This window comes from Coenobita brevimanus, chromosome 84 (assembly GCF_032717465.1).
Source record: "Coenobita brevimanus isolate Jiangsu-jjx chromosome 84, ASM3271746v2, whole genome shotgun sequence".
Taxonomy (NCBI): domain Eukaryota; kingdom Metazoa; phylum Arthropoda; class Malacostraca; order Decapoda; family Coenobitidae; genus Coenobita; species Coenobita brevimanus.
The window spans coordinates 32,664,812-32,684,257 of NC_137037.1; positions in this window are offsets into that span (position 1 = coordinate 32,664,812).

Consider the following 19,446-nt stretch of genomic DNA (forward strand, 5'->3'; position numbering starts at 1 on the left):
TCCACAACATACGAGAAAGGCACGAAAATGAAAGAAGACATACGACGTATTATGTGTTATTGACTATATACTTACATACTATATTATAATGTAACTACAGATAAATATAGTATAGCATCTGATGAAAGATGTGATGTCGTTTCTTATACATTCTCACTCCCACCTCCATCACCCTTCTCTCTGATTTGCTGTCTCCACCAAACGCCTCTCATACCCTGTCATCCCCCATCCCCACCCATTGTTAACCAACATAAAGATAATGATAAAATAATCTGTAAAGTATTAATCATATTGTATTATCACACGCTTCTGCATTATCACCAACAAATAAAAAACATACAATACTCCGGTATACCTGCCAACCATTTCATCCTGTTGTAAGATGTTACATGACATACACACTGCAAGTTGGACCTTGTGTTACAATGACATACGGTTGTTTATCGTTAACACAGGTTGTGTGGCTTTGGACGTCCATTAATCCATATGAGCGTGGTAATTTAAGCCTTACATTATAAACTCGTAAGGATTATGTTCCTGTCATTATTGGAAGAACGAAGCGTATCAGGGATCGGCTCTGACGAACCACGAACTCTGTTTTAACGAAAATATTCCGACCACTTGTCACAATAGTGACACAGTGTCATTATGTATGTGACTGAATGTGGGTCAATCGTATACATAACGACATTGTGTCACTGTTGTGTTAAAGCAGAGTTCGTGGTTCGTCAGAGCCGATCCCTGATTCGTTTCGTTCATCCAATAATGACAGGAACATAATCCTTACGAGTTTATAATGTAAGGCTTAAATTACCACGCTCATATGGATTAATGGACGTCCAAAGCCACACAACCTGTGTTAACGATAAACAACCGTATGTCATTGTAACACAAGGTCCAACTTGCAGTGTGTATGTCATGTAACATCTTACAACAGGATGAAATGGTTGGCAGGTATACCGGAGTATTGTATGTTTTTTATTTGTTGGTGATAATGCAGAAGCGTGTGATAATACAATATGATTAATACTTTACAGATTATTTTATCTATCTTTATGTTGGTTAACAATGGGTGGGGATGGGGGATGACAGGGTATGAGAGGCGTTTGGTGGAGACAGCAAATCAGAGAGAAGGGTGATGGAGGTGGGAGTGAGAATGTATAAGAAACGACATCACATCTTTCATCAGATGCTATACTATATTTATCTGTAGTTACATTATAATATAGTATGTAAGTATATAGTCAATAACACATAATACGTCGTATGTCTTCTTTCATTTTCGTGCCTTTCTCGTATGTTGTGGATACCAGCATAGTATTACACATTAATTGCCTTTATATACTTACCTACACTGGTTCTGATTGTATATAAAAACAGTCATGACACATTGTAACATCACCAGCTCTGGCCGTCCCACATATATCCAACAACGCTTTGGGGTTGGGGTAGGGACGGTGGATGTGGGGTGTTCAATCGCCTGGTAGCTCACTGGCCGCGACTCCGGCTAACAGGGGGGAGAGATTAGTGCTTTCGGGTGTACATGTCAAAACGTCGACCATCGTACGGAAACCGTAGCGGCGATGCCCTTACGGGACCTTTCGGGGACGCGTTAGTGCATTCGACCCCCAGGAAGTTAACCTAACTTTGTCAGCCTTGAATAGTAGTTTAATCAATCAGTGTGCAGTCATAAGAAAACTATCTTTACCCTTCAGAGCTATGCACTATGACACAACGACGAAGTGTTGTGGAATAATGGAACAGGAAAGTTTGTACCGCAATGCCGTCAAAGTCGGTCATGTGAGACAAAGATATTAGAATTTGTGCTAGAGGTAATAAAAGCTAATTAGATCGTTTGGCCTCTGTGCATTGAGACAATACGTTTTATTATCCGGCACCGAAATCATTAAATAAAAATATAACAGAATGGTGTAGAGTCGGCAACACACATGCAGACGGGCAATGAGTATGTGCACTCATGCCAGACGTATGATAATAATTCAGCCGATACAAGCCAAGTTAGTAAATTTCAGGGTAATAATGATCTGTATTGCTCTCTACATATAATAAATGCTGGGTAGAAGGAAAATAATAATGCGTTGTTCAGTCTCATTGCTTTAATATTTTGTATACCCACCCCCTGCTTCCAAAACAGCCTCTAGACGCCGACGCATGTATGCCACTAACTGAAGCATCCATCTGAAGCATAGAACCACCCATCTAAAGCAAACAAATGAACTCGTGCACCCCTGCTACACTATCATAAAAAAATAGTCGATGCCTATAGATTTAATACACTTCAAAATATTTTTTTTGTTGTATTCAATACATTGTAAGTGTTGAATAGTAGGAAAGTAATAAACATGCCGAGTTTCATTATTAATCTCCGGCGGGGTGCTCAGGGTAACGCAAACATGTCCTAGTGTGGAGTAGACTGTAGCACCAGTCGAGCAGGGCAGTACTCCCGAGGTGGATGGAAAGCTGATGACAGGGAGTGCTGGAGCTCCCGTTTCATCAGCCCTCAGGACTAGCTCCTGACCATCCCCCTTTGCTGAACTTTTTCAGTGTCTCAGTTACACAGAGAGTAGGCCAGCATGCTCTCCAGTACAAATTTCTCTATCTTCACCAAACTACATGCACAGCACACACTACACTTCCTATTCAAAATTCACCAAAAATGGCGTCAATTCACCCAGCCTCGGAGTCCCCAGGGGGGGGGACCATAAATGCCCCCGCCATCTGCCCCTCTCCCGGTGACGACTCGAGGTGCCTGGAACCACTATCTGACTCTCTTCTTCTTCATTTCTGCAACATTCGCGGCATTTCATCTAACTTTCGCTCTGTTGAGCACCACCTCTCCTCCTCTAAACCTCACCTTCTTTTTCTAACGGAGACTCAGCTGTCTGAGGCAACTGACAGCAAACCCTTTTCTGTATCCTCCTACTTTCCCTATACTCATTTCAAAGCCAAAGATGGCTGTTGTGTATACATACGCAACGACCTATCTTGCTCTCGTGTTCCTGAACTTGCTTCTTCTGAATTCTCCACACTCTGGCTTCGGCTTTCCTGTCATTCTCTGACTAAATATATCTGTGCTGTTTACTTATCCCCTAATTCTACTATCAAAAATTCTTCGACTATCTTACTTCTATGATGGAACACATTCTGTCCATTTCTCCTTTCTCTGAAATCTCCATTCTTGGAGATTTCAATGTTGACCACCACCTTTGGCTCTCCTCTCCTTTCACGGATCCACCTGGTGAACAAGCCTACATCTTTTCTATCCTTAATGACCTAGAGCAGCTTGTACAGCACCCTACCCGTATCCCTGACCGCCATGGAGAGAGCTCCAACATACTTGACCTCTTCCTCACAACTAATCCTTCTGCTTACTCTGTTAATCTTTTCTCTCCGTTGGGCTCCTCCGGTCACAATCTTATTACCTTAACCTGTCCTATCACTCCGGTACCGCCCGTGGACCCTCCAGGGAAACGTCGTCTGTGGCATTTTGGAGCCGCGGACTGGGAGGCCCTCAGGCAGTACTTCTTTGATTTTCCCTGGAATGATTATTGCTTCCATGGCCGTGAGCCATCTGAGTGTGCCTTGCGCATTACGGAGGTTATTCTCTCGGGCATGGAAGCATACATTCCTTTCTCATATCCTTTGACTAACGCAAGAAAGCCTTGGTTTAATCACGTTTGTTCTAATGCTGTCCGCAACAAGGAGAAGGCCTACAAAAGGTACCGGAGCCTACCCACCCCTGAATCACATAATCTTTACGTTTCTGCCCGGAATCGTGCTAAGTCTGTTCTTCGCTCTACTAAAAATAATTTCATCCATACTTAATGCTCTCAACTCTCCAACTCGAAATCTTCCCGCTCCTTCTGGCACCTTGCCAAAAATCTTTCTAACAACTTTACCTCATCATCCTTCCCTCCTCTTTTCTACTCTGATGGTTCTGTAGCTATTTCTTCTGCTGATAAAGCAGATCTCTTCGCACAGACTTTCTCCTCCAATTCCACCTTAGACGATTCCGGTGCTGTTCCTCCATCACTTCCCCCCTCTGACTTCCTCATGGCTGACATTAAAATTACTTCAGTTGATGTACTTTCTGCCATCACTGGCCTTAATACTAACAAGGCATATGGGCCTGTTGGGGTCCCTCCTGTTGTTCTCAAGAACTGTGCTTCTGTGCTTACACCCTGCCTAGGCAAACTATTTCGCCTTTGTCTGTCAACTTGTACCTTTACTTCTTGCTGGAAGTTTGCTCTCATTCAGCCAGTCCCAAAGAAGGGTGACCACTCCCAACCCTCTAACTATCGTCCAATTGCTTTAACGTCCTGTATTTGAAAAGTTTTCGAGTCAATTTTTAATAGAAATATTTTAAGGCATCTTTCCTATCACAACCTTCTTTCCGATCGTCAGTATGGGTTCCGTCAGGGACGCTCCACTGGCGATCTTCTCACCTACCTTTCAGACTCCTGGTCATCCTCCTTTCGGTACTTTGGCGAAAGCTTTGCCATTGCACTTGACATCTCAAAGGCTTTCGATCGAGTCTGGCATAAATCTTTAATTTCCAAACTGCCCTTCTACGGTTTCTATCCTTCTGTCTGTGCCTTCATCTCTAGCTTCCTTTCTGGTCGTTCTATAGCCGCTGTTGTAGACGGCCATCGTTCTTCTCCTAGATCTATCAACAGTGGTGTTCCTCAGGGCTCTGTCCTATCACCAACTCTCTTCCTTTTATTCATCAATGATCTTCTAAGCTGTACATCTAACGCTATCCACTCATACGCTGATGACTCCGCCCTTCACCTTTCCATTCGGTTACCACAACGCCCATCTCAACAGTTACTTCAAGAAACAAGGGATGAGGCTATGGCACACCTAATGTCTGACTTGGCTCATATCTCTGACTGGGGTAAAAATAATATGGTTGTCTTTAATGCATCTAAGACTCAGTTCTTACACCTATCAACCCGACAAAATCTTCCACAGGTATACCCACTAATGTTTAATAATATTCAGCTTAATCCTGCTTCATCCTTGAACATGCTTGGGGTTTCATTTACTCGGGACTTATCTTGGAAAGATCATATTACATCTCTTGTAAAATCTGCTTCCAAGAGATTGGGTGTGCTAAGCCGACTCCGCTCTTTCTTTACCCCTGCACAATTGTTGACTCTATACAGGGGTTTTATCCGCCCCTGTGTGGAGTACAACTCTCATGTGTGGGGAGGCTCCCCACATACAGCTCTTCTCAATAGGGTGGAGTCAAAGGCTTTTCGTCTCATTACCTCTCCTCCTCTTACTGTCTCCCTTCAACCTCTGTCTCTTCGCCGCACTGTTGCATCTTTATCTCTTTTCTATTGCTACTTTAATGGTCACTGTTCCTCTGAACTGTCTGCCTGCATTCCTCCACCTCTACGACGGGCGCGTAGCACCCGTCTGGCAGCAAATTCTCATCCCTTTTCTGTCCAACTCTCTAATGCAAGAGTTAACCGTTACTCCCAGTCTTTCATTTATGCAACAGGTCAGCTCTGGAACTGTCTCCCTCTGTCTGTATTTCCTGCTGCCTATGATCTCCAGTCTTTCAAAAGTAGTGTGTCCAGGCATCTCAAAATGATCGGATCTTGAATTTGGCTCTCTATTGTATTTTGTTTTTCTCTTGGAGGGAACTGTTAGTGCGGGCTCATGGCCTTTGGATCCTTCTTCCTCGCATAAAAAATATATATATATATATATATATATATATATATATATATATATATATATATATATATATATATATATATATATATATATATATATATATATATATTTCCCCGCCATATGGCTCATTTTTGCTCATTATTCCAACTCTTGTAATGGGATTGTGATATGACAACACTAGATAGGGGAGGGGCGAACAGCAAGGAACCGCCTACATAGCCCAGCTAACGTTCGTTTTATATCGAACATAATTCGGGGTAAGGATAGTTTTTCTTATGACTGTATCTCAATTTCTGTTTATGGGTTAGTTTTCAAGAGTTATGTTAATATACCAGTTTTTTATTGCCTCACAACCATAGAATAAAAGTGAAATAGGAGAAAAATGAAGATTTTTTATTGGCCCCTCAGACCAATTACAAGTTTTCCCATTTAAATAAACCCTTGGATTTGGCGAAATTGGGTATAGAGAAGTTATTTTGGCACCAAATTGCTGCCAAAATGGAGGGCTCACTGTGCAAACATATTGAAACAATAAACATGTTTACAGATTGGGAAAGTACTTCGTCGAACAGAACACCATCGACTGAAAATACCCAACACCTGTCTATACTGCACACTTGCGCTCCTCAACTTGTGACCCTAAGGCAAGGCACACAGTTCACAATAGATCATTCAGAAGCAGGAACTATTTCAGGTATCTTGCCTGTTAACCCCAATTAAAGAATACAATATATACATATTTCCAGTTGATAAAAACGAAAGCCATACAATAAATCATTCCGGTCTCTCCCAAGAAAACCATCAATTCATCAGTCATAATATCCCCTTCACCCAGGACGGAGGAAGGGTGAAGGGGACGTCTGCTGTGCCACAACGAGCTATAAGTGAGACACGTTCACACATAAATCGCCGACAGCGCAGGATGATATGGCCGATAGATAACACCACACCACAGATGTCACAGTATGGTGGAAACCATCTCTCAATATATGGATTCATGTGAGTCGTCTTGCAATTCATTCTTATTTTTGCCAATATTCTTTCTTCAAGGCGACTGGGACGATTGGCCGAGTCCCAGTCACCAAGGAGTAGCTTGCATGTTGGTATATTGAAACTGGTCCACGACTTTGTCACAGAAGGTTTATTTATTTATTTCCGAGGGAGAGACTCAACCATAGATCACATGGAAAGTCCCAGATCTCCTCGAGATCTACAGCCGACTTCACAAGTAAGCCTGTTCATTGCCATAAATACGGCAATGACCAGGCACCCAGATCAGCCTGAAGAACATGTTGCATGAATGCAGATTGATGCGGCTTTGAATTTCATGAGAATCCGTGGTGCAAGAAGCATTATTGCCTGAAGGGCTGACTTGGAGTCTGGGAATATGAGAAATGAGTCACGTCTAAAGTTAACAGCATAGTCTCTGGTCTTGTCAATAGCATAAAGTTCAGAGGTAAACAAAGATGCATGAGTCGGCACCCGAAACCTGACGGCACAAGCAGTCGACCACACACTAGCACCCACACATTCACTCAACTTGGAGCCGTTGGTGTACAATTGGTGGGACCCCAAGTGAAGAACGATTATGTTAAAAACAAGTGGTGAACGTCCGCCTCCGGTGCCTTGGTCTTCGGTGCTGGGAGCCATGTATCATCAGAGTAAATGTTGGGTGGCTCCCAAGGCGCTGTATTTTTAAGCATCAAATTGTCGCTGAGGTCCACACCAAGCCCCTGAGTCAGAAAATGGAGGCGAACGGCAAGTGGCAGATGAACCCCAGGCATAAGTAAGATGGTGATATTGACGCAGTGGGGTACAGGCCACAATGCCAGTATCACTTTTCCTAGATGTCATTATCCCACGGGACAGTAAAAGGTGGTCGCGTCGAAGACGGAGGTGTGACCCCATTTTACATTTACAGGATATATTTCGTGACTACTGACATGTATTGACTGGTAATCACATATTTTTTCCAATTTGGGGGCATTTTTTACATTTGTCTTCCTTTTTTTCACTATTGAGTAATGAAGATATTACTTTTATTCTTCATATTTTAAAACTAAGACATTTATAAGTTCTTCTATACTGATGATGGATAGTTTAAAGACAAAAGTTCCACAGTTAAATAAACAAGATGTTCATCCGAGCGCTAGTATTCATCTTTCGTATTAAAAACTTCGCTTCCCACCTGGAGAGAGTATCACTTATGTATATATAAATATAAATAAGTACATAAATAAATATCTATCTCTCTATATAAATCTACCTATATCTAAACCGTACTATTAGTTGGTAGTGTAATATATTACATAATGTATAGGATTATTCATACTACTGGTGAATATGCATATACTTGCATAGTATTAGTACTTAACAATCTGTGTGTGTGTGTGTGTGTGTGTGTGTGTGTGTGTGTGTGTGTGTGTGTGTGTGTGTGTGTGTGTGTGTGTGTTCAATCCATCTATGTTATCTAATAATTTACCAGGTTATTATGGAAACAGTCTTACAGTAGTATTAGCATATGGTACAAGGGGATAATAGAATGATGTATAAATGATAATTGTTGTATATGTACCGTACTCGTATCCGGCATGCACAGATGGGAGCAGGTACTTCGAAGCCGTTCACCTGCTCCCGCGACGTCATGAGACCGAGACTCAGGCCTGTAGCTGTCTATGTGGCCTTGGTTAACCCTGTCGAGAGTTCTTGGTCCTGCCCCCTGGGGGTAGGGGGGTTTTTCAAGAATACTCCCCCAGTATCCCTGCTTGTCGTAAAAGGCGACTAAAAGGGTTGGCGGAGGGTTAGTGCCCCTCCCCGGAAAACAACTAACTAAAAAAACAAACAATAAGCCTCGGACAAGGACTGACCAAATGATGACCATCAAGGACCGGACAAAGGACATGGTTATCGGAACGTGGAATGTAAGGAGAGCGAATGATGAGGTGAAAGAGAGAGAGATTGTCCAGGTGCTTGAGGGTGCGAAAGTGGATGTATGTGGAATAGCTGAAAAAAACATGGAGAGGAGAAAGTGTGAGAGAATGGGAGTATGGATGGGGTATATGTGCAGGAGTAGGTGAGAATGAGAGGGCAAAGGAAGGAGTATGTATAGTTGTGAGTAAAAGATGGAAGAAGAGCATAAGACAGTATGGATCAGTTGGGTCAAGGATTGTGTGGGTGAAGTTGAAAGTTGGAATACAAATGTCGGCGATTGTGTGTGTGTATGCGCCAACGCAAGATCGTGCTAGAAGAGTGAGAGAAGAGTTCTGGACAAATGTAGAAGTGTGCATGGAAAAGTTTGGAAGGAATGAGAGAGTGTTTTTGATCGGTGATATGAATGGTAAAGTTGGGAATGTGAAGATGGATGGAATAGTTGGTGAGTGGGGTGTGCCTACTGGGATAGATGAGAATGGGAGTGCGTTAGTGGACATTTGTGCTGGGAGGGGGTTGGTGATAGCCAATACCCTCTTCAGGCATAAAATGATCCACAGGTATACATGGCAAGTGATGAGAAGGGTGGGTGGTGAACTGAATGAAAGGAAGGCAATGATTGATTATGTGTGTGTGGATGAAAGGATGCGAAGATGCGTAATGGATGTAAGAGTTTATAGAGGTTGAGGGAGTGGACTTTCTGACCATTACTTGGTGGTGGCCAGAATTAGAATTCAAGTAAGATGGAGGAATAGAAGAAGAGAAAGACGAGAGGAAGGAGTAGTTGCAAGGAGAGTGGAAAGGTTACAAGAGGATGAAAAATAGGCACAGTATAAGAGAGAAGTGGAGGAACGATTGGGCAAATATGAATTGGAGCAGATGGGAGACGTGGAAGGTGTGTGTAGGATATTTAAAGAAGAAATATGTGCAGCATGTGATGTGGTGTGTGGAAGGAAGAGAAGACGGAGGGGGGTGCAAGGAACAACGTGGTGAACTGAAGAGGTGAAACAGGCTGTGGCACAAAAGAAGAAAGCATACAATGAATGGATGAGAAATAGGGGCGTGGAAGAAGTTGAGAGGCGGAAGAGAGAGTTATATGTAGAAAGAAAGAGAGAGGTGAAAAAATTAGTAAGAGAGAGTAAGAAGAGAGTGGATGAGGAATTTGGAAGGAATTTGAGTGTAAAGTGAAGGGACTGTAAGAAAATGTTTTGGAATGAGGTGAAAAGAGTAAGACAGGGTGGAAGTGAAGTTAGCAGGGGAGTGAAAGATAAAAATGGTAGATTACTAGTGGAGAAGGGAGAAAAAGTGAGCAGATGGAGAGAACACTTTAAGGAATTGTTGAACATAGAGGATGGAAGTAATGCGAGTATAAGTGGCTGGGGAATGGCTGGGAGAAGGAGGGAGGTGAGAAGACAAGAAAAAATCAGTAGGATAGAAGTTGTGGAAGCAGTGAAGAAAGTTAAATCGGGGAAAGCCCCAGGAATTGATGGAGTGTGTGGTGAAATGCTGAAGCATGGGGGAGAGATAGTAGTAGAATGGATGTGGAAGATGTGCAGATTGGCCTGGGAGGAAGGTAGAGTCCCGGAGGATTGGAAGTCAGGTATAATTATTCCCTTGTACAAAGGAAAAGGGGAAAAAGAAGTGTGTGGTAATCATAGGGGCATTTGTCTTCTTAGTATAATAGGAAAAGTGTATGGTAGGATACTTATTGACAGAGTTAGAGAAAGAACAGAGAAATTAGTTGGAGAAGAACAGGGAGGCTTTAGGAAGGGAAGACGCTGTGTAGATCAGATATTCATTCTTAGATCTTTAGTGGAAAAGTTTCTAGAGAAGGGAAAGAAGTTGTATGCGGCTTTCATGGATCTGGAGAAAACATATGACAGGGTGGATAGACAATGATTGTGGAAAGTGTTAAGAATATATGGAGTAGATGGGAAGTTGTTGAATGCTGTGAAGAGTATGCACGATGGTGTGAAGGCTGCAGTGCGTGTGGATGGTGAACTAGTGAATTTTTCTCTTTGAAAGTTGGGTTGAAACAGGGATGTGTCATGTCTCCATGGTTGTTCAATCTGTACATGGATGGGGTAATAAAAGAGGTACAAGGTAGGGTAGTGGATGTTGGAGTGGCCCTGATGAGAGAAGATAGTGTTTGGAAACTCCCTGTACTGTTGTTTGCAGATGATATTGTGTTATTGAATGAAGACGAAGGGGAGCTGCAAGGCTTGGTGGATGAGTTTGGGAGAGTGTGTAAGAAACGGAATCTAAAGGTGAATGTTGGGAAGAGTAAAGTGATGGTCTTTGAGAGAGGTGAAGTCAGTGAATGTACAGCGACGTTGGATGGTGAGGAATTGGAAAATGTGATTACGTTTAAGTACTTGGGTAGTGTGATGAGTAAGGATGGAGGTTTGGAGGGTGAAGTGCTTGAAAGGGTACAGCAAGGAAGAAAGGTTGCTGGTTCTTTGAAAGCAGTGATAAGAAACAGGGAAGTGAGCATGGAAGTGAAAAAGTTACTACATGACAGTATTGTGATACCAACTCAAACGTACGGAAGTGAAGCTTAGACGTTGTTGGAAGGACACAAGTCAAGAGTGAGAGCAGTGGAAATGAGTTATTTAAGAGGAGCCTGTGGAGTCACATGGAGAGACAGGGTGACGAATGAGGATATAAAGGAGCGTTGTGGTGTGGATGTGGATGTGATAGGAAGCGTTATGAGGAACACACTGAGTGGCCATGTGGATAGGATGGGGGGTGAAAGACTGACGAAGAGAGTGCATGTGAGTGAGGTGGATGGGGGAAGAGGGAGGGGGAGGCCGAGGATGAGATGGAGGGATGGGGTGGAGAGGTATATGAGAGAGCGGGGTGTGAGTTGGGAGCAGGGCAGTGAAATGGCGGGGGACAGGGCGACTTGGAGGCGATTTGTTTGTGGCCACCCCAAACGGGGTTGAGGCGTCTGGCAATAGATAGATAGATAGATAGACTTTTCTTTCCATTTCATACTTCAGTATTCCCCAGTTTCACGCTGTGTGCATGATCTTTGTTTTCTGGCTCAGTTTAAAAAAACAAATATTGGCTTTACCACTACTAGGTTTAAAGGAATTCTCTTTTAGGGTCTTTGAGCAGCACAGGATAACATGGATCACCAACACAATCAATATAAAGTTGAGAGTCGTTCCGGTCAGGAGTGAAGTGGTGGATGGTGAGGTGCCAGGGCTCCAGAAAAACTGATGGCTTACGTAATTATTATCTGCCATTAGTATATTATGCAGTTAATCAGCAATGGGAACCCCAGTCATTCAGTGGAAAAAGCAATACACAGCCCTAAAAGCTGTCAACAATCCTCATGCAAAACACACACACACACGCACGCGCACACACACACACACACACACACACACACACACACACACACACACACACACACACACACACACACACACACACACAGGCTACCTTATGAATACAAGTAATAGCCTCGTTTTACATTTTACTTTACTTCTTTCCTGTGATGATAGAAAACTTATATTATCTCGTGCACTATAAACTCCCGGTTAATATAAACTGTGCGTTAGGGTTCTCACCAGTATCACAGATCACACAATTCAGCATTATTATCCATCCCAACTCAGTTACTTATTAAAATCTGAACACACTATGGATAACCATTTGTTCATTACCCGACGGAGGAGCTTGGGGACGGGTATTGTTTTCACTCGGTTTGTCTGTCTGTTTGTTTGTTTGTCTGTCTCTCTGTCTGTCTGTCTGTTAACTTTACGCGAAAACTCCTGGTGCGATTTTGACTAAAATTACAGGGATGATGGACTGTGGCCTTCTGATCATCCTAAGGTAACCCAGGGTCTATTGGACCCCAAGTATTTTTCTTAGTGTTTTTTATATATTACTATGAGGTCTTGGGATCTGGTTTTCCCTCTTCCTTCCTGACTAATAGACTGGTTTAGGGAGGTGATGGGGTCGTTCGGGATCTGGCTCTATTTTCGTGCTAAAGGGCCATTGGGTCCAGTGGAGCCTAGGTTACCTAACCTGTGATTTTTTTTTTTTTTCATAGGCTATACATCTTCCATACCAAAAATTATTTAGTTTGACATGTGCTTCTCTTTCTTCTTGAAGATACATTGGCCATTGGTCTACAGCAGGCATTGATAGAAAACTGGTGGAACATATCAGTTTTGGTATGACAGCCACTAACTTCAGTTGGTATAAAAATTTGTCAGTGTTTTTCATTTTAATTTCCTTACAGTAGTTCTTCACTTGTATTTTCATACCACCAAACTGAAGAAAAAGGGCTACAGAAATTGTGTACAAGTGATTGTTTGAATAAATGTGTTGTATTTTTGGTGATTTTCTAAAGACTGGGGTCTGGCAGACCCTGGGTTACCAGACATGTTATTGGAGTTGTAGGATTACCTTACAAGGGTTTAATTTAGGGCCAGACTGGGGCAAGGCCCAGGCTGCAGGCTCAAAAAAAAGTATATATATATATATATATATATATATATATATATATATATATATATATATATATATATTCTTTTTTTTGTTTGGGGGGGGAGGAGGGGCATAACTCCTTTCAGGTTTGTCATATCGATACGAAACCAAAACCTACAGGTGCATCTTTAAAATCCGCGTCCTATAATATACGTCATTACATCAGGGGGGTTACCCCCCAGTTAGCGGTAGGGGGTCAGTGTCAGGTGGGTCGGGCCTAAAATTTCAAATGGGCATAAAATCGTCAGTCTTCACCCTATTTACTCCAAGTTTGATATGTGACATCTTTGACTAGATATCCTGTTGTGTTTATATGTCAGCACTAAAATGGCTGCCGAGGACAGGTTCGCTGTGCTTTGGCACCACTTGTTTTGTTTTGTTTTGTTTTTTTCCCCTGTCTCGGAGATAACTCGCTGGAATGGCGTTCCACTGAGCTCTTGCCACACTGCATCTCAGTAATTCATCTGATTCGCTTAGGTTTTTTTTTTTTTTTTTTTTTTAAGTGAGGTAGAAACGACCCCTTCAAATGCCATTTTTACTCATTTGAAAAGGAAGTATATAACACAGTGATCATGATCATGTATTTTCGATAGTTACAGCGTTGTTGGCACTTCTTGTCAAGGTAGCTGAGTTGGGAATATTCAGTAATATTGCCATATCATCAATAGCAGTATATAATAATTTCAGAATAACCGTGTAAATGCCACAGATAACGTATTTGAATAATTTCACGTGTTGCTAATTTCAATAAAACGTCTAGGTGTATAGTTTTTTGCTACATTAGTATTACGTCATGCATTCGCTTACATTATCACCCGTTTTCCTGTTCACACACTGCCTAGAAAATTACAAAAAATTTTACGATATTATAACAGACCACTGTAAACAATTTTACTTTCCCCACTTCTCACGTACTTTTTACTTTACTTTTCTCAAATATACTGATTACGCAATGTGGCAACAAAAAGGATGAGCATCTGACAATGTACTCGTATACACAGCAGACTATATCCCAGTGACAGCAAAGTGTGACGCCAAACCTTGAGCTGTACATGGGCGTCATCTAAGCATTATCCTTTTCCCCTTCCACCATTCATATACAACACCCATATTACAGGGGCTAAAGTATCTCTTCTGGCTTTAAATATCCATTGGTGGAACTAACGTATTTGTCTCCTACTAGAACACATCAGGAGAAGGTGAGGGAAGACGCCAGCACTGTATGTTTAACTCGCACTGTCGTTTGATCTCTTTATCATGATCGTCTGCTCCTAACAAACTCTCTGTTTATTGCCCGGCTTCTTAATCTTGTACGGTGTGGCCACAAATAATCACCTTCATGTCCCTCGGCCCTCTATCATTGCCCTCCCACCTACTCACACCCCCTCCCTCATACATCTCTTAATTTCATCCTTCCATCTCATCCTTTGTCTCCTCCTCCTCCTCTCCTCCTTCATCTCACTCGCATATACTCTTTTACCCAGACTTGTTCTCCATCCTCCCCACCTGGTCAGACCATCTCAAAGTATTCTCCGTAACAGTTTCAGTCACATTCATAAACGCCACAACATTCCTTTACTCTCTTATAATATTGTCTGTCTGTCTCTCCAGGTGACTCCACCTGCTCCACTCTCATAATTCATTTCCTGTGTTCTCACTCACGACTTGTGCTCTTCCAAAAACATCCAAAATTCACTTCCATACCTTAGAGTCGGGATCGTTATACTGTCATGTAACAACCGTTTTACTTTCATGCTCAACTCCCTATTTCTTACCACTGCTTTCTCTAAACAGAGGGTCCTCCATGCAGGAAAGAATGGGGTGGCCCAAAAAACTGTCCACAAACCTCAGGCAAAACATTATAATCCTGCAGTGGCTCTAGGAATTGTCGGCAGAGGGTGTCCCCTAGAATGGGACTCTCTTACTCGAGTGTCCCAGTCTGGTGGATGCTCACCGTTGATACCTTTCTGTGTTTGAGAAGGGAGATGAATCTTACCTTGCCTCTTTCGTCCGTGAAGAGGAGGCTTGTACACAGCAGGAACCACCTTCTAATTTATTAAGGATTCAGGCTTTCTCTTTCAGCCTTAGTTTCTATGCATAACTTAAACTGCTGTTGCATTATTCATAATATTAATGTGTCCTTGACACAGTGTATTAATTTTCTTGTTAGGTGGCTCTTTATTTGTATTATATATTATACTGTTGTTTATATATCTATGTCTATATGTATGTATGTATGTATGTATGTATGTATCTATCTGTATAGATAGAGAGATAGATAGATAGACAGATAGATATACTGCTTAAGTATATATTTCAGCTTTCCCTGTTCTGCTTTTTACTCCCGTAGTTTGGCAGCAATGATCTCCGTCCTCATGTTTCCACGATCTTTTTAGTGTAATTAGTCAACCAAAACCGCTACTTTCAAGTACCCTTTCTACCATGTTGCATCCTTTTAAGCACTTCCGCCTCTAAGCTTTCAGCAGTACTCATCACACTACCTAAGTACTTGAATTCACTCACATTTTCCATTTCCTCACCATCAGGTTTCACCCTGCATGCTTCACCTTTCATTTCCCTCAAAAGCCATAATTACTCTTATCTTTAATAAGTTTTAAATTCCTTTTCTTATATGCGCTCCCATATAAGACGGTATCATCTTCCCTTAACAAAACGGTATCATCACCAAACAACAGTATACAAAGTTTCCTCACTCTCATTAGGGACGCTCCAACATCACAGCCCTACTAGGTATCTCATTTATAACTCGTTCCATATACAGACTGAACAGCCACGGAGACACGATATGTTGATAGACGTAGCCAAGGTGTTACTTAGAGAGATTATTGATGTATCGAAGATGTATCGTAGATTGCAGCAGCCACCAGTGTTGATATTGCTGCCCTTGTAGATAATCGTAGTGGAGATTAACGTGGGCAGCTATTGATAAATTCGTGAAGAGTTGGAAAGCTCGTTGCGGGGTAGGTGCTGCTTTGTCTCACTGACCTCACCGTCTATCTTGAAACATTGATGAGGTGAGTTATAGGCTCTGTTGGGTTATGGAGTTTATTGTACACAGTTATATCAAGATATGATTGACAGCATAAAATACAGTACTGTGACGGCAAATCTCCTAGCTGCCTTATCTCCTGTTTTCTGCCCTCAATCGTTCTCTCAGGATCTCTGACTATGCCCTCCGAAAACTTATAATATATACCGTACGGATGGGTGGGGATTTAGTGCCTGGTAGATTTCCATGGGTAGTTTTCATGACGTCAGATAACTGGCTTATGTTGGTTAAACTGTTTATATCATGAAATTCTTGTATTGCCTGAACTGAAAAGAGATTGAGATGTATTATGTGTCCTGATATTCTTGATGGTCTGGGGCAACAGGATAGTTGGTATACATCAAGTGAATTGACATTCCTAGTGAGAAGCTGTGTATGTCTGCAGCAGACACTACTGTACATACTGCGCATTGTTATATGAGATATATACTAGTGCCTATCATTATTATATATTTATAATTGTTACATATGACATATTAATGCCAATATATCGCTCGGTCACGCCAAACTGTCGTGCCTACGACCTATTTGCAGTTACAATTTATATGGTATATAAAAATATGATATTTATCTACTTGTCAAACAATTCATATTAAAGTAAATACATGTTATTTGTTTTAATACTGTAAAACTGAATATAGTAACATAACTGTGGAGACATAGTAACATAACTACCATATAACGTAAGTGTAACATATCACTGTACATGTATAATATATATATATATATATATATATATATATATATATATATATATATATATATATATATATATATATATATATATATATATATATGTATATACAATAGCAATATAATAGTAATACAAAGGCAAGTCTAAAGTAGTCAGTTATATATGTGAGGGACTTGCTATCTATCTATCTGTCTATCTATATGAAATATATTTACATAACAGAAAATTTATAATTAAAGTAAGACTGTATGATATGTAACCTAAGTTTTTTTTTTTTTTAATAAAATATATATACAGTATTTGCAATATTCACAATATTAGCTCATACTGTCTCATTTGTAAAGCACAGCCCTTGAACACAGACTCCAGCTTAGCAATCCTGGCTTGCATTATGTGCATAGCCAATAGTAATATATATAATATGATGGATAAAATTACAAAGATGGTCGGAGCTGGGCTGTGAACATAACATGGGTTGAACCTAATCCTACTCTATTCCTGCCAAGGTTGTAATGTTTGATTGATTAGCTGCCTGGTTTCAAACCTTGGTGAAGTCAACTTAATGTGTGTACTCATACTTAAGTTCATCCTAGGTAATGGTTGGAAGTACTTATGCGTGTATCTGAGAATAGCATAGTGGTTTTTAGTAGGTAAAATGGACAGTGTAGGTGTCAGGACCACACAGTAATCCGGTGATATGTATAAACCAGACCCTGATGTATGGGCTGGAGGTGTGTCTGGGCAAGTTACAAAACTGATGTATTTTGAGTGAAGTAGAAATACGTGAATGTCCAATGCGTTGATAATGGATGTGTTTACCTGCATCAAATGTAAAGTTGCAGTGATGAGGGATGTAGTGATTCCTTAAGATAGCCATTTCACAAGGGACTGTCTCAGCTGGCTGAAGTGTGAAGATGTACGCAGGACAAAAGTGAAATACATGCAGTGATGTGCGACGTTTATTTTTGAGACAGCATCCTGTTTCATGGAGATCATGATGACTTCTGTTTTGATGTTGATGGTGACTAATGAGCCATCTTTTTTGGAATGAAAAGGGTATATTTGATTGACCGTGAAAAAATCATCTGTTATGAATGGTACATAAACTACTATTGATGTTGGTGTGAGTGTTGCTTCAATGTATGGATAACATATGATATTTCTTTCCTCAAACAAAGGTTCACACCATGCTTATGTATGCCTTGAATGATTATTTGACGGAGACTGTGAATGGGGAGTAAATTAATTTAATTTCTTCCGTTACCAGCATTAGCAACACCTTTCATGAATGACCGATAATGAGCTGAAGTATTGTCTAACTGAATTATTATTATATCAGTATGCTCTAAGATAACTGAGAGCTGTTGGAAAAGTGTATTACTTTAGTTCATTTCTCTGTCTTTAGCTCATTTCTCTGGCTTTCTTAGGTTGTTTACAATCGTCATTATTAACAGTATTCTGGTTGTTAGCTTGCTTGTGTTGATATGAGAAAATTTGTGCAGTTTTGTTAAATTTGTTATTATATTTTCAAGATCGTTTTCTGCAGCCAATCCAAAAATTTTACCTAGAATTGCTCCACCTAGATCGAACAAAAAAAAAAAAAAAAAAAAAAACACGTTTGTTGCGTGATTTTGCGATGTTGTTTCTTTCCCTAACTGTGTCACTCGCACCTGATGGGATGTCCTGGATCTCGGTTAGCATAGTGTAGTTAGCCTGTTCTAGCTTCCCTTCAGCTAACTTAATTAATTCAGACACCCCCTGTGTGGGGTGATCATGTGAGGAAAATCGTCTTAATGCTGTTTGTAGAGTCCTAAGTGGTTCTGATATTTTCTGCACCATGACAAATAGGTGTTCAAGTACGTCCAAACTAATTTCGGTACTCACTATGTCTTACACAACACCTGTTGAGGCGGTTGGTGTGATAAGGCACCCTTGCCTGACCACATGTTAAGGTTGCAAGTGAGGAGATCCTCTTGATAGCATCATGTTTAGTAACATCCATGGAATAGTTCGCCCCACCCTTACCTACTGAGAGAATAACTTATGTTAGATGGCGAATTCACTGCTGTTAGCAGGTCATGCTAAGGATGATAATAATGATGATGAACATTGCCCTTATCTCGACCTGCTCAATATCTTACCTACAAAAGGAGTCTAAATCGATTCCTAGGTCCTGTAAATGCCTTGTTATGGTAAAAGCTGTATTCGTTGCACCTATGTTTGTCTGTTTGGTATGCTACCGTAATTTATTCCGATATGTGTTGATTTTTTCCGCTTTCTTTTCGCCAAATGTACTAGGCTTTTCGGTCATATCTGTAGTTTCATAATTGCAAGCTAAATTTCTTGAGACCCTTTATAAGTGATCAATATGAATTTGTTTTTCTTCGTTACTTGATATTGACATAATCACTACCTTACTGGCTGTTCTCTTAATGACTCTGTGTGGGCCTTCAAGTTTTGGTGACAGTTTAATGTCTCTAGTAAGAATGATGCCATAGACAATATCTCCTATGCTGATATTTGATTGTTTTGCCCCCTTATT